Here is a 13,685-nt window from a genome sequence, read left to right as displayed (position 1 = left end):
GTGGTACTCAGCAAGTAGAACAAGCCCCAAGCCTCAGTTTCCCACCTCTAAATGGAGGTAACAAAGTGTTGACTTCATAGGATACTTACGAGGAATAAGTTAGATGGTGCAAGTAACTATTCCCCAGTAGGTCCTTATCTCCTTGGCTGATATCACAGTCCTGTGATGCCTGGTGTCTCATCCCTCACCACGTGTCACCTTGGCTGGGGCTGTGTGGGCTGGAAATCCTGCATGCTCACCAGAACCCTTTCCTTTTGGAGACTCCTTCCCCAAGGCTCTGAGGTGTGCAGAGGCAAATGTGGGGCCAAATTCCCATGAGCCTGGACCCTGAGTCAGCACTGTGCCGGTTGTTCGGTTGGAAGGGGGCTTGGTGGGTGGTGGGCACATATCTCAAGGAAGGTGAGGCATACCTCTGTGTGTGCCCATGAGTACATGCGCATGTTTACAAGAGATGGCTGTTGAACAGAAGAGCTTTGTTTGAAAATCGGGGAAAGTTTGGATGTCACTGTTTGCTATTGCCTGGGGTGGCGGTGGTAGGCCACGGCCTTCCTGACGGGCCATACTGCCTTGGGCAGGTCATTAGCCCATCTCCACCCTCAGTCTGAATGACTGCCATCCCGAGGGCGAGTGTCTGCTGGGCTTATTGTTGCACCCACATAGGCTGTGCAGTGCCGCCACCAGGTAGTGTTGGGTGGCTCTCTGTCAGCATGCCATTTCAGCGGCGTAGGGCTTTTTGCCTTCAGAGAGTTCGCTGTACCCTCTGCGCCTGCACCATGCCCAGGCCCTCAGTGCTAGGGTGCTGGGTGAGCCGAGGGGCTGGCTCCTCTGGGCAGTGGGCTTGCTGAGCCAGTGCACGTGTAAGTTTGGGTTCACAGCCTGTGCGTACACAGTCACACAGATACATGCGGCTCCTGTCAGGCCCCGCCCCATTTGTGGAGAGGACCTCGTGGTGCTGCAGATGAGTATCCCCACGTGATGACAGTGGCGGCTCTGCGTGGGCCTCGGAGCCCATTCCACTCAGGCGAGGCTAACAGAGCTCAGGGCAGATCGGGGCAGTGGGTTTGTTTCCTGGGGTTCCTGCAAGTCAGGCAGGTGCCCTGTACTTCAGAGGACATGCAGGGCAGCGTGCAGGCGATGGGGAAGTTGTCTCCCCAGAAACTGCCTGGCCAGGCCAGCCTGTGAGGTGACACCTCCCTGCTTGTCTATTCCAGTCGACCTTTGGTGGCTGTCCACCTCCTTTCTCTCATTCTTGCTGTCCTTCTCTGACTTGTTGCAGTCTGTGTCCCTCTTTGCTAGTCTGTCTGTACCTTTCTTCCTGTCCCTGTTCCTCTCATTCAGTGCCTGTACATGCACATCTCTCTGTCTCTCCATTTTACTGCCTCACTCTCTGCCTCTGTGTCTCTGTCTCTCTGCCTCTCTCTGCTGTTCCGTCTGAGTCCCTGCTATTCTTCTCCCTCTTTGTGTCTGGCCTCTCTCCCCATGTCTGTCTGTCTCTGCACATTGAGGCTCATCTCGGGTGGCAGGGGGCCCTGCCATGGTGCCTGGCCACCCTCTGCCAGGCCCTGGGAGCAGACCCGAAGTTCCTCGAGGGCATTCAGTCTGGCCCCTGGTAGTTGTTCTCACCGGGCAGTCAGCTTGTGTTCCTCCCAGGAAAGCCCTCATGGCACAGTGACCTCCTTGCAGTAAGGGGACAGGTGCCCAGGGGCCGCTTTAGTGCCTACTGGATGCTGACCTCAGAGCCAGGAAAGCACCAGGCTTTTCCCAAGAGAAAGCTGTGTGCGTCACAAGCCAGACGGGCTCATACCCAGGAAGGAGAACTTTGGCTCAAAGTATTTTTACTCCTTTTTCTTGGTTGGTTGGAGGTGTTCAGCAAAATAACAGTTTCCACTCTGAGAGCATCTTCCATGTGCCAGAACCTGAGAGAAGAGCTTTGTCACAGCTCCTGATGGTCTGCATCGTTGTCCCATTTTGTAGCGGCAGTGGGGGGGTGAGGAAGGGAGGTGGTGCATGCTTTGGGGGCTAGGAGTGCGGATTTGGATCCCGTTTGGACACTCACTAAGTCCCTTAACCTCTCCAGGCCCCACTGTCTCCCTTTGTAAATGGGATTAGTCATGACTCCACCTCATGGAGCTGTTGTGGGGATTAAATGAGGCCGTGTTTACAAAGAGCCTCCATGTGGTAAGGATGTACTAAATGCTGTTGGAATCATAAATACTCTGAATATTATTGCCCAAAGTCTCAGCCGGCGGAGTGGCCGGTGGGACTGGCCCATGCTGCATCTGCGCGGCACCTAGGACACCATTGTACCCCATGCAGGCACCACAGAGAGTTCTTTAGTTGGTTCTTTCAACCACTGGTGAAAACCAGGAACATCATGTGGCATTTTCTGGGTGATGAGGGAGTGGGCATGAATTGATGTCCCAGCCAGTCTGTGCCCACCTGGTCCAGGTTAGGTCTGCTGGTTGCACAAGAGCAGGGCTCCAGCATCTTCTCCTCTGCATGACGGGGAAAGCCTTGCCAGAGGCACTCAGCTCTGTGAGTGCTGGGACCTAAGCTTCCACTGCCTTCCCCTCCAGGGCACTTGGGGCAGACAGCTCTGTTCAGCCAGGAAGCTTGGCTGTTTGGGGCTGGCTTTTGTGTCTTCCCTTGAAGGGGACAGCTTGTCCACCTCTAGCTCCAGCCTGGGTCTGAGCAGATCTCGGCGCCTGGCCACTGCCCTACCCCTGGGCCGCGCCTGGCTGTGACTCTGTCGGAGTGCGTTTGGCCATTTGGACAGCAACTGACTTTCTGCTTTGAAGGGAGCTGGAGCTGGGCTGGAGGGCAGCTCAGCCACTCCTGGCTGTGTGACCTGGGCAGGTCACTTTGCTCCCTGAGCCTCAGGCTGCTGAGTCCTTGGGAGGCTTTGTGGCTGTGTTAGGCGACACCAGGCCCAGGACGAAGGACCCGCCTCCGAACAGCAGCAGCAGGCAGGTTGGAGGCTTTAGTGTCGTAACCGTGTAGGACCGGGACGAGCTGAAAGGGATGGGGATGTGATGGTGTGTGCTTAGAACCTGCTCACCTAAGAAGCTTTGGGCTGGGAGCCCGGGCTTGCCTCGGGACTGCTGTTCCCTAGCTGCGTGACCTTGGGCAAGTCACCATGCCTCTTCGAGACCAGTCTCCCCATCTGTGGAGCCGGGAGAATCCGGCCGCCTTGCAGGGCTGTTGTGCATTGACCAGAAGTCCCTTCCCAACACCCGTGGACGAGCACATTCCCTCAGGTGTGCTGTTGCCTGATTCTTTTTCTGTCTACGGACATTGGTGCTCAGATGTCACAGCTGCCACCTCCCACCTCAGAAGTCACCTCCCTCCACCCCTCTGGTTACCGTTGGGGAGCTGAGGCCTGCCAGGGCTCCTGCGTTAGGAGGATCTTTTGGCTTCCCAAACCTCTTATGGCATTTATGGAAAATGCAGGCCATTTAGGGACACTCGGCATTTGAATTTAAGATTCTCTTTGAGCAGAATCCACAAACCAAGGTTTAAAATTCAGTTGGAAACCAATCCCCAGGCCTCCCAAAGTCATCTCAGTGCAGTTCTTAAAACTCACAACTTGTTCCTAAGGGGTCTGTAGTTGGCTTGTCTGGCCCGTCTGAAGTCAGGTGACTTATGAGCGCCTCTGCACAGCTCTGGGGGTGCTCACTGCCCCCCTAGCATCATGCCTTGAATCCTCCACTTAATGTTATATTATTATTAGTTTACTTCCTCACCCAAGGATATGTTTATTGATTTTTAGAGAGACAAGAAGGTGGGAGGGAGAGAAATATCACTGTGAGAGAGAAACACTGGTTGCCTCTTGTATGCGCCCTGACTAGGGATCAAACCCACAACCTAAGTATGTGCCCTAACTGGGGATGAAACCCACAACCTTTTGATGTAAGAGATGACACTCCAACTTATGGGGCCACCGGGCCAGGGCATTAGCTTATATTATTATACAGTCAGGGTGGGGCAAACAATTAGGAGGCAGCTGCCACCGAAAAGATACATTGTTATTCACAGTTCCCAAGAGGTGGGGGAACACCACACCCCGAGAGAGCACCTGTGCGAGGTGGTCAGGAGACAGATGGAGGGAGGTGAGAGTGTGGGCAGGAGCCTTGATCGTGGTTTCTGTGGTAAGGAGTGGACCAGAGAAGGTAAGCCAATCTAGGACTGGCTAGTTCGAATAATTTCAGGGGGCTTTGGGGCACAGGGCTGTCTCTAGCTGTCTGGTACCTGGCCTTGGGGTGATTAGGGCTTCCTGTAGCATAAGAGCCAGAGAGGGGGGGTGGTTTGGACTGTGGGCTTTGGGTTGGTTGGTTTGTATATGAAAGGCACATTCCCCTGTCTGTAAGAATTGACGAGCCCCGGGAGGCGCAGTCTCTTCCCAGTCAGTGAGGCCTCCGATGCCAGAGCATCAGGAATACAGAAAATAAGATAATATAATTAATAAAAATAATCAGGAACCGTGAGAGGGGTTTAGGTCCCTGCAGACCTCTTTGCTCACAGGCCGTCGCAAGCTGTTATAGGTGACTGTCTCTTGTCACTTAGCCACGGCCATGAGCTGTGCAAGTCATCACCAGTTTTCTGTAGGGGATTATGCACAAGGCATTTTCTTGGCGTTGTCCTGGTTTCCAGGGCTGAAAGATCATGGTGAGGACTTTGCTGTGCTGCCCTTCACGTGGGCATTTTAGTGACCATGTGTCCCACATTTTCTTGGTTAAAGCTATGCAGGTTTTCAGTTACTTTTCTTCTAGTTGCAGTGGCACTGGGTATAGTTGTGACCAGCCAGACTTTCTGGAGCAAACATTGCACTTTTGATAGAGTGACTATGATTTTTGACGAACATGCCACACCAGTGAGGAGCAAATCTCTCAGAGGAAGGGAAGGCTATTTACCACATGGTGGAGGGTGGCATCTGGGGATGGCATGAGCAGGGCTGGTGGTGGTCTTTTCGCTAGGGCAGAGTGAAAGACTGCTGCCCCAAGTCAGAATTGGAAGGCTGGCTTCAAATGGTAGCTGTGACACGTGTCAGCTGGGTCACCCTTGGGAAATGATTTGGAGCATCTGTTTCCCTATTAATCTGTAATGCAGACAATGATACCAACCATGTGGGGTTACTGAAAGGGATAAAGGAGATAAGGCGCACACTCAGTATGTGAAGGATCCAGGTGTGCCTCCCCCATCGGTGATGGCACGTCCCCTGAGTAGACACCCCTCCTCTGGGCAGGCCAGCGGTCACATGCTGGGCTGCTCCCTGCCACCACGTTCTCTCTTTCACGTGCCTGGTCCATGTGATCTGCTCCATATCTCTGAAGTGGGGAGGTTTTACTGTGCTCATTTGTCAGACAAAGAAGATGAGGCGAGAAAGGCAGACTGTTTTGACCTTATGATAATGGGGCTCTGAAAGTACCTCCTACTGACTTCTGCTCTTTGGAAAAGAGAGACATAATAGATATAGATATAAGTATAGATAGATATAGATATAGGTATAGATATATGTATACAGAACACACAGTTAAATATTTTAAGCACCTCCATGCCCCTTTCCATTTTCTGCCTTCTTTTTGATAGGTGGCATATCAAGGTGGGGGCTGATCTGCCCTGAGTGTGGACAGTAGGGAGTGCACAGGGTAGAGAATTGAGAAACAAACATCAAGTTGTCTAAAAATATCAGTCTACTTTTTTCTGTTACCACACCCTGGCAGTCATAAGCAATGTCAGTGATAAAGCAGTCCCCACTAGGGTGGACCAAAGGACCAATCGCAGCCCACCCCCTATTTTGCCACCACTTTAGACCCCTCTCTGGCCTTCTGTGCCTCCATTACTTGCCCTCATCTCCCTTCACCCCAGGTAACCTTGGTCCAGAGAATTTTGTGTTTATTACCTTCAGGCATAGTTTTGCTATACATATATGTATATATCCAGATATGCTGTATTTTCTTACTTTGCATATAGTTTTTCTTACACATATTATTATGTTTTTGAGATGTATCCATTTTGCTACGGGAAGCTCTCATTTGCTCATTGAAAACTCTGGGTACTAAATGGATGAATATTTCATAACCCATTTATCTACTTTCCCGTTGAGGTTATTTAGATGGTTTACAACTTTTTATGATTGCAGACTTTGTTTTTGTGGGTGGAACATGTATATCTCCTTGTGCGTAACAAACAGCATTTGAAAGAAATGAAACAAAATATCAACAGTGCTTTGCAAATAGTAAAGGTAAAGTTGCAGCTCCGTGTGTGTGCGCTCACACGTGTGGACTGCAGTGCAGTGTAAAATGTATTTCTCTGCGTCACGTGGAACAGATTGAGAGCCCTTACCTACGTGAGCGGGGGTCCTGGGCTGTAAGGACACTTGCATTTCCCGCTTTATGAGATACTGCCAAATCGCTCTCCATACCTATGGGCTGAACATATTTACCCCCTGCTTTTCAAACAATGATTTATCTTATTAGACTTTGCTTTTTGGCCATCTAATAAGTGTGAACGATCATTTTAATTTATACCCCTTCATTTGTGCACTGGACCTCTGGGTTTCTTCTCCCCTGTTTGGCCTATTCATCTCCTTTACTCAGCTCTCTATTGGGTGTCTCCTTCCTCCTACTTAGGTTTTTAAGAGATACTAATCATTTATTATTTAGATGTATTATAAACAATTTCTCCCAGTCTTTGGTTGGCCATTATCTTTGTTTATGATATGGTTTATTGGAACAAAAGCTGTATATTTTAACATAATCAAGTGTAGCATTCTTTTCCTTACGGCATGCATTTGTATCTTGTTTAAGATGGTCCTACCTTGAGACCATAAACATATTTTCCTATAATTTTTTCTAAAAGTTATATGATTGTAATTTTACATATAGTTTTTTAATCTAGCTCCAAATGTTTTGTCATTGACATGGCACAGGGATCCATTTGTTTTATCTGTGTGGGTAACTAGTTGTCCTCATAGCGGTTACTCCATTCCTTCATTTTTGAATTATTTTTCAAATGTTAAAATGTCACATGTCAACTTTCTTTATATACATGTAGGTCTCTTTCTGGCCTCTCTACTCTGTTCTTTGGCCCATTAGTTTCTCTGTGAACCACCACAGTTACTATCACTTTCCAGCAGGTGTAATATCTCATAGGGCAAATGTCCATATTTGTTCCTCTTTCACATTGTCTTGGCTCTTCTTTGACCTTTATTCTATCATGACATTTTAGGATCAGATTTTTAGATTTCATGATTGGAGTTGAATTGATTGGATTTGATCAGTTTGGGGAAGATTGCTACCTTTGCCATACTGAATTTTCCCCATCTATGATCATGATCTTTACTTAATACTTTTGAGTTTTATAATTAGTATCATAAAGCTCTAACATATTTTTTGTGAAACATATTCCTGAGTACCCTACAGTTTTGTTACTGTTGTAAAGGTAAAGATATACCCTAAAAGTGACAGTTCCTAATACTTTACTGCTGTTGTCTAGGAATGTAGTTGCATTTTATATGTTGATTCTGTTCCTAGCAGGATCTTGATATTTTATTAAATGTATCCCTATAGTCTTTTTAGATATTTTATTTAGTCATATCATTTATAAATTATAAGTATTTTTCTTTTCCAATTCTTATACCTTTTATTTCCTTTTTGCCCCTTTCATGCTGTCTAGAATAGCACTTGCTCAATGGCTCAAGCACAGTGTGATGTGAGCAACATGTTTAATTTAAACTATTTTTCATAGCCACATTTTAAAAAATAAAAATAGGTGAAATTGATTTTAATAATTTTCAGAAGTCTGGTGAGGGGGCATCCTTTACTTGTTCTTGACTTGGGAATATTTCTGAAGTATTATCATAAGGAAAATGTTTAGCTCTGGCCGGTGTGGCTCAGTTGGCTGGAGTGTTGTCCCATAAACAGAAAGGTCGTGAGTTCGATTTCTGGTCAGGACACATGCATAGGTTAGGGATTCAGTCCCTGGTCAAGGCTCATGTGAGAGGCAGCCAATTGATATTTTTCTCTCACATGATGTTTCTCTCCCTCCCTTAACCTCTCTCTAAAAATCAATAAGCATGTTCTTGTGAGGATTAAAAGAAGAAGAAGAAGAAGAAGAGGAAGAAGAATGTCTAATGATTTCCTATAGTAGGTTTAAAATTTCCTTTTTGTTCACATTTTGTTAAGGCTCCCTAATTGTGAATGAATGTTGCATTTCATCAATGCTTTTCTGCAACTGCTGAGACAATTGTAAAATTTCTTCTTTATCCTCTTATTGGGATAATTTTTATATTAATACATTTCTGTTATTGTCACATCATTGATTCTTGGCTTATACCCAACTGAGTTTACATAGTTGGATTTAATTGATAGTATTTTCATTAAGCCCTTTGAATCCATGTTTAGCAATGAGATAGCTGATAATTTACTCTTTCTATCATTATTTAGTTGAAGTTGAAGTCAGTGCCAGATTAGCCACATAGCCTGCGAAGGAATATTCTTCTCTCAGTATCCAAATATTCGCATAGCTTAAGGATTATCTTAATACTTATATATGTTAACATATTTGTACATGTTCATTCATATTGGTACATGTCAAATATATGTTAAGGATTGTCTTCAAATATTTGAGTATGTTAAGGATTAGCCATTATTCCAAGGTTTGGAATTCCAGCTGCAAAAACACCTCACACCTCAGCCTGGTTTTGTTTGTTAGAATGAGCCGCGTCTGTTTTTTCTTTTTTTTTCTTTTTTAATGGTTAGGGGTAATTCCAACTTCTTTCATTTCGAGTCTTCTCACTAAATGTATCCATCTACCTTTCTCATTAGGAATGTAGCTGATTCTCCTGTTATCAAACTTATTGGCAGTGTTTGTATTTATATCCCTCATTTTATTCCTAGTGATGTGTGCATTGTCTTTTTGTTTTGTTTTGTTTTGGTTTTTTATTGATTTAACAGAGGTTTGTTGGCTTTTTAGTCCTTTTAGGTTGCTTGATTCTGTTGGTTTCTTTATTTCCTGTCTCGCTGATTTCTTTTCGTATCCCATATCCTGTTCTCCCTTAGGTCTGTACCCATGTTATTTCCCGAACTCCTTGGGTTGGGCACCAACGACTGAGTTCCAGCCTTGTACCTGTCTCCTATCTGCAGCAGAAGCTTGTGGCTGAGCCCCGCTTCACTTACTCCCACGGATTCTGACATACAGCTATTTTATTATTTTTAAAATCTTAGTTTTTCCTCAGTTTTGGAAAGTTTTAATTCATTATCTCTTCACATTATGCCTTTCCCCATTCTCTCCTTCTGGGACTTTCTTACTCTATCCTCCACGTCCCTTCAGCTCCTTTTACACAAGGCGGGTAAAAGTAGGTTTACAGTTGTTCATATGGAAAATAATACAAGAATAAACTTTGTTTTGAGTACTCACAACTGTAAACCTACCTTTGCCCATCCTGTGTGTATCCACCTTTTTGGTTTTCCCGTTACGCATTCTCTATCTTCTCTCTCTTTTTTTTTTTTAAAGTATATTTTATTGATTATATTGTTACAATAGTTCCAATCTTTTCCCCTTTGCCCCCCTCCGCCCAGCACCCCCCTTCCCCAACAATCCCCTCCCCAAGTCCATGCCCATGGGTCGTACATACAAGCTCTCCTGCCTCACCCTTTCATATATTCTTCTTCTTTTTTAAAAAATAATTAATTAATTAGTTAAATATTTTAACAATAAAAAATAACAATCCCTCCCTCTCGGACTTAAGACCCTTTACAATCTTATAAAGGACAATGGACGAAGGTCTCGAGCTCCTCTAGTTGCTTCAAGCTGGACATGGTCGTCGTCCTACCTACCCTTGGGTCAAGAAATCCCCAATAAGAGTGGGGGTGTGGAGGGGAGGGTGGCCTTCCCACAAGGGGAAGGATCGTGCAGACTCCAGGTTGGTTGGCTGTCTCTGGACAACGGCATGCTTGGTTTAACAGGCTGGCATCCTTGTTGTATTCTGGGGCCAACAGGGTTAAAGGACATCATTCAATCCATAACCACTAGATGACAAAAGACAGGTATTAATTTTTCAATGTCCCACATTAGGGAAAAGAAGGGCTTCTTTGGAGGAAGGTGTGCCAGGTACATCTCACCTGTCCAAAACACTTTTGCCCATTATACTTAGTTTGGACTGAGGGAAATATTTTAGGTTTCCCCCCTCTCAGGCCTCTGGGCTCTTTCTGTCCAAGCCATTAGGATAGAAAAGGGAAACCATTTTTAAAGTGAAGCCCACAGACCACCCCGTTCTTCACCAACCCAGCCACTTAGTTCAGCCAAACCATTGAGTCTCAGGAGGCAGCAATGCAGACAGGATTAAGTGAGGCTTATACGTACAGACAATCACTCAGGTAGTGAGATCGTAGGCTTATGCCCTCTGGTTCAATTTTGCTCATTTGTTTGTGTTGTTCATTAGTTTCCTGTAACAGGTGATAGCATAAGGTAATTTTCTTTTGTTGCCTGACTTATTTCGCTAAGCATAATTCTCTCTAGTTCCAATCATGTTGTTGCAAATGGTAGAACTTCCTTCTTCCTTTCAGTACTTATTCATTGTCATTTTCCCCCTTTGTACTCGTGTTCCTCTCTGTCTCTCTCTGTTTCTTCATCTTCTTAAAGCAGACCCTTTAGCATCTCTTGCAATACTGGTTTGGTGGAGATGTATTCTTTTAGCCTTCTTTTGTCTTGGAAACTCCTTATTTCACCTTTCATTTTGAATGAGAGCCTTGCTGGGTAGAGTATTCTTGGTTGTAGGCCTTTGTTTTTCATTACTTGGAATATATTTTGCCATTCCCTTCTGGCTTGTAGTGTTTCTGCTGAGAAATCTGATGATAGCCTTATTGGAGCTCCCTTGTATGTTATTAGTTGTTTCTCTCTTGCTGCTTTTAGGATTCTCTCTTTGTCTTTGAATGTTGCCATTTTAATTATGATGTGTCTTGAAGTGGGCCTGTTGGGGTTCATCTTCATTGGGACCCTCTGTGCTTCCTGGACTTGCATGATTCTTTCTCTCCTCATGTTAGGGAAGTTTTCTGTCATTAGTTTTTCAAAGAGGTTTTCTATTCCTTGCTCTTCTTCTTCTCCTTCTGGAATTCCTATGATACGGATATTACTACATTTCATGTTGTCCTGCAGCTGTCTTAGAGCCTCTTCAGTCTTGTTCAGTCTTTTTTCATTTTGTTGCACTGTGTGAGTTTTTGTCTACATTGTCCTCCAGCTCGCTGATCCGATCTTCTGCTTCCTCTAGCCTGCTTTTAATTCCTTCTACTGTGTTCTTCAATTCAGAGATCGTATTCTTCATTTCCTCCTGGCTCTTATTGATAGCTTCCATGTCCTTTTTGATGCTGGTATAATTCTCAGTAAGTTCCTTATAGTTCTTCTGGAGTTCACTGTAGTTTTTCTGGAGTTCTTTGTAGTTTCCGCTGAGCTCATTGAGCTTCTCCATAATCCATGTTTTGAATTCCATATCTGATAGTTTGCTCCCCTCTATTTTCATTTAGCACTCTTTCTGGGGACTCTACCTTTCCTTTCGATGGGGGGTTGTTTCTCTGTCTCCCCATTTTTGTGACTCCTATTGTTTGTTGGTGCTTCTTAGAATGATCTGCACTTCCTGGATCTGCCCCTGGTGGCCTCTATCTTCTCTTAAGCTGACTTGGATGTGTTCTTTGTGGTGTCTGCTGACTCTTGGTCGTGGGGGTGTTAATGTGCATGCATACATTTTGTAATTTTGGATTTTGAATAGAGATTTATCTAGGAAATCTGTGTGGCCTGAGTTGAGGCTCTCTCCCTCCAAAGTGATTTTCCATGACTCTTGCCAGTTTCCTCAGGAGTAACACGGGTGTGGGATCAACTTTGTCTTTTTTTTCATAGCCTGGAGGTTCCTGGACCCTGTGGGGACTGTAAATTTGAACTGTTGCTCAGTGAGAAGGCAGGCAGGTTGGTTACAGATATTCAGAGGAGACTTCCAAAAACCCTCCACTCATTTCCCAGCCAGAAGTATAAGCACCCAGGTGTTTTGTTGTGTCCCTATGCGGGTGAGCAGGGTGTCCCGCCTGAAACCCTCAAGTAGTCTTGACTACACAGGGGGTTCTCAGTGCCCAGTCCTCATCTTTTATAGGATCCAGGTCTCCCATCCTCTCCCTGTACAGCCACCGAAACTGGGTCACAGGATTATAGTGAGAGGTGCACCCCTGGGTCTCCCGGCATCAGCTCACCTGGTCTGCTTTGGTCTCCAGATTTCCTCTTGGCATTCTGCATGCCCATCCCCTCCCACCCCGCTGCAGTGGTCTTTCTTTTTCTGCCAGTGCAAATGTACATGTAAATAGATATTCATTATATTTATTGAGCTGGAGAGTTTTTAGCTTATTTTGTCAAGTCACTGTGCTGTTATCTTTCATATGCAAAATTAAAGGTAGAAAATAAGGTTGATGGGGAAAGAAACCTATATTTTCGGAAAGAGCTGTAATTATCATCCACTCCAGGCAAAAGACCCATGAAGTGGTCGGTTTTCAGGGAAGGAAATCCTTGGCGTCTGTCTTATTCCAAAGCCACTGGCTAAGTCACAAGCCTTCTTGGACTGGGGCCAAGGCTCCTACAAGTCACACTGAGGCCCTCGGCTTGGGGCTGTGACTGGGCCTGCGGGAGAGAGGGGAGGACTCATTTAGTCTCACTTCTGCCCCCTCCTATCTGCGTCATCTCTGCAGGTCATGTGATCATTGGTGAGCCCATCTTCCTCTATAAACTAATAACTTGGTGATAGAGATTTCCTGACACTGAATTTAGGGCTTATGGTGTGACCTTAAGTGGGGAGCGCTGATTTCTTGATTGTTACTTTCTAAATTTCCTCTGTGTCTTTATTTATTCAAACAGTATTTATGAGCATCTGCTGTGTGCCAGGTGCTGTTCTGGGCACTGTTTAAAACACTCTTTCATTACCTTTGGTTTGCCAAGTGCTGGGAATCCAGAAAACTGACTTTCTTCCAGGCCTGTGTCGGGTATTGTGGGTCTAGGGTCATTTCCAGAGCCCAGAGCAGAGGGGCATGCAGCAAGAGTCCAAACAGGGGCCAGCTGGGCTCTTCGGGCCCCCAGTGCGGGAAGTGGGGGTGCCATGGCAAAAGCAGTCTGGAGGGAGCCTGCCTGGTGGTGGCGCCCCTGCTGATAGTACCTGGGAAAAATAAATGTAGCCATATCTCCATTGAGTTGGAGGTATTTGACTTTTTGTTAACTTTTTATTTATTTTACTATTTTAAATAGTGTAACTTTCATGATTCTAAAGTTGCTAGTTACAAAAGTAAAAATCAAAACAACAATAAACTCCCTCTCAACCCTGTACCCCAGCCAGCCAACTGGTTCTGTTCCCTGGAGGCAGAAATGTCTCACGTAGCCTTTGCAAGATATTCTTCTAGATGCCTACACGTAAATAACACATATATTTGTGAATATTTATATATATGGGCCTACCTATAAATTTACACACACACACACACACACACACACACACACATATGTTTTTTAATGCAATTGTTGGCATCTTGCTATTTTGATTCGACAATGTATCTTGGAAATTGGTCCATATGAGGCCTGGAGCGCTTCTTCATCTGTTTTTATGGCTGTTTGATATTCTATTATATGGATGGACTGTAATTCATGTAACGAGTTCCCCTCTG

At 45.4% G+C, this 13,685-nt stretch overlaps 1 protein-coding gene across 3 annotated transcripts in view; it reads left to right on the top strand.

The window, feature by feature from the left end:
* Nucleotides 1-13,685, top strand: part of GLI2 (GLI family zinc finger 2) — a 177,180-nt gene that overhangs the window by 30,762 nt on the left and 132,733 nt on the right. The gene's annotated exons all lie outside the window — the stretch shown is intronic.

The sequence above is a fragment of the Furipterus horrens genome, unplaced genomic scaffold, assembly GCF_987537825.1.
Source record: "Furipterus horrens unplaced genomic scaffold, mFurHor1.1.pri manual_scaffold_1, whole genome shotgun sequence".
Taxonomy (NCBI): domain Eukaryota; kingdom Metazoa; phylum Chordata; class Mammalia; order Chiroptera; family Furipteridae; genus Furipterus; species Furipterus horrens.
This window is presented reverse-complemented; position numbering and strand designations above follow the sequence as displayed.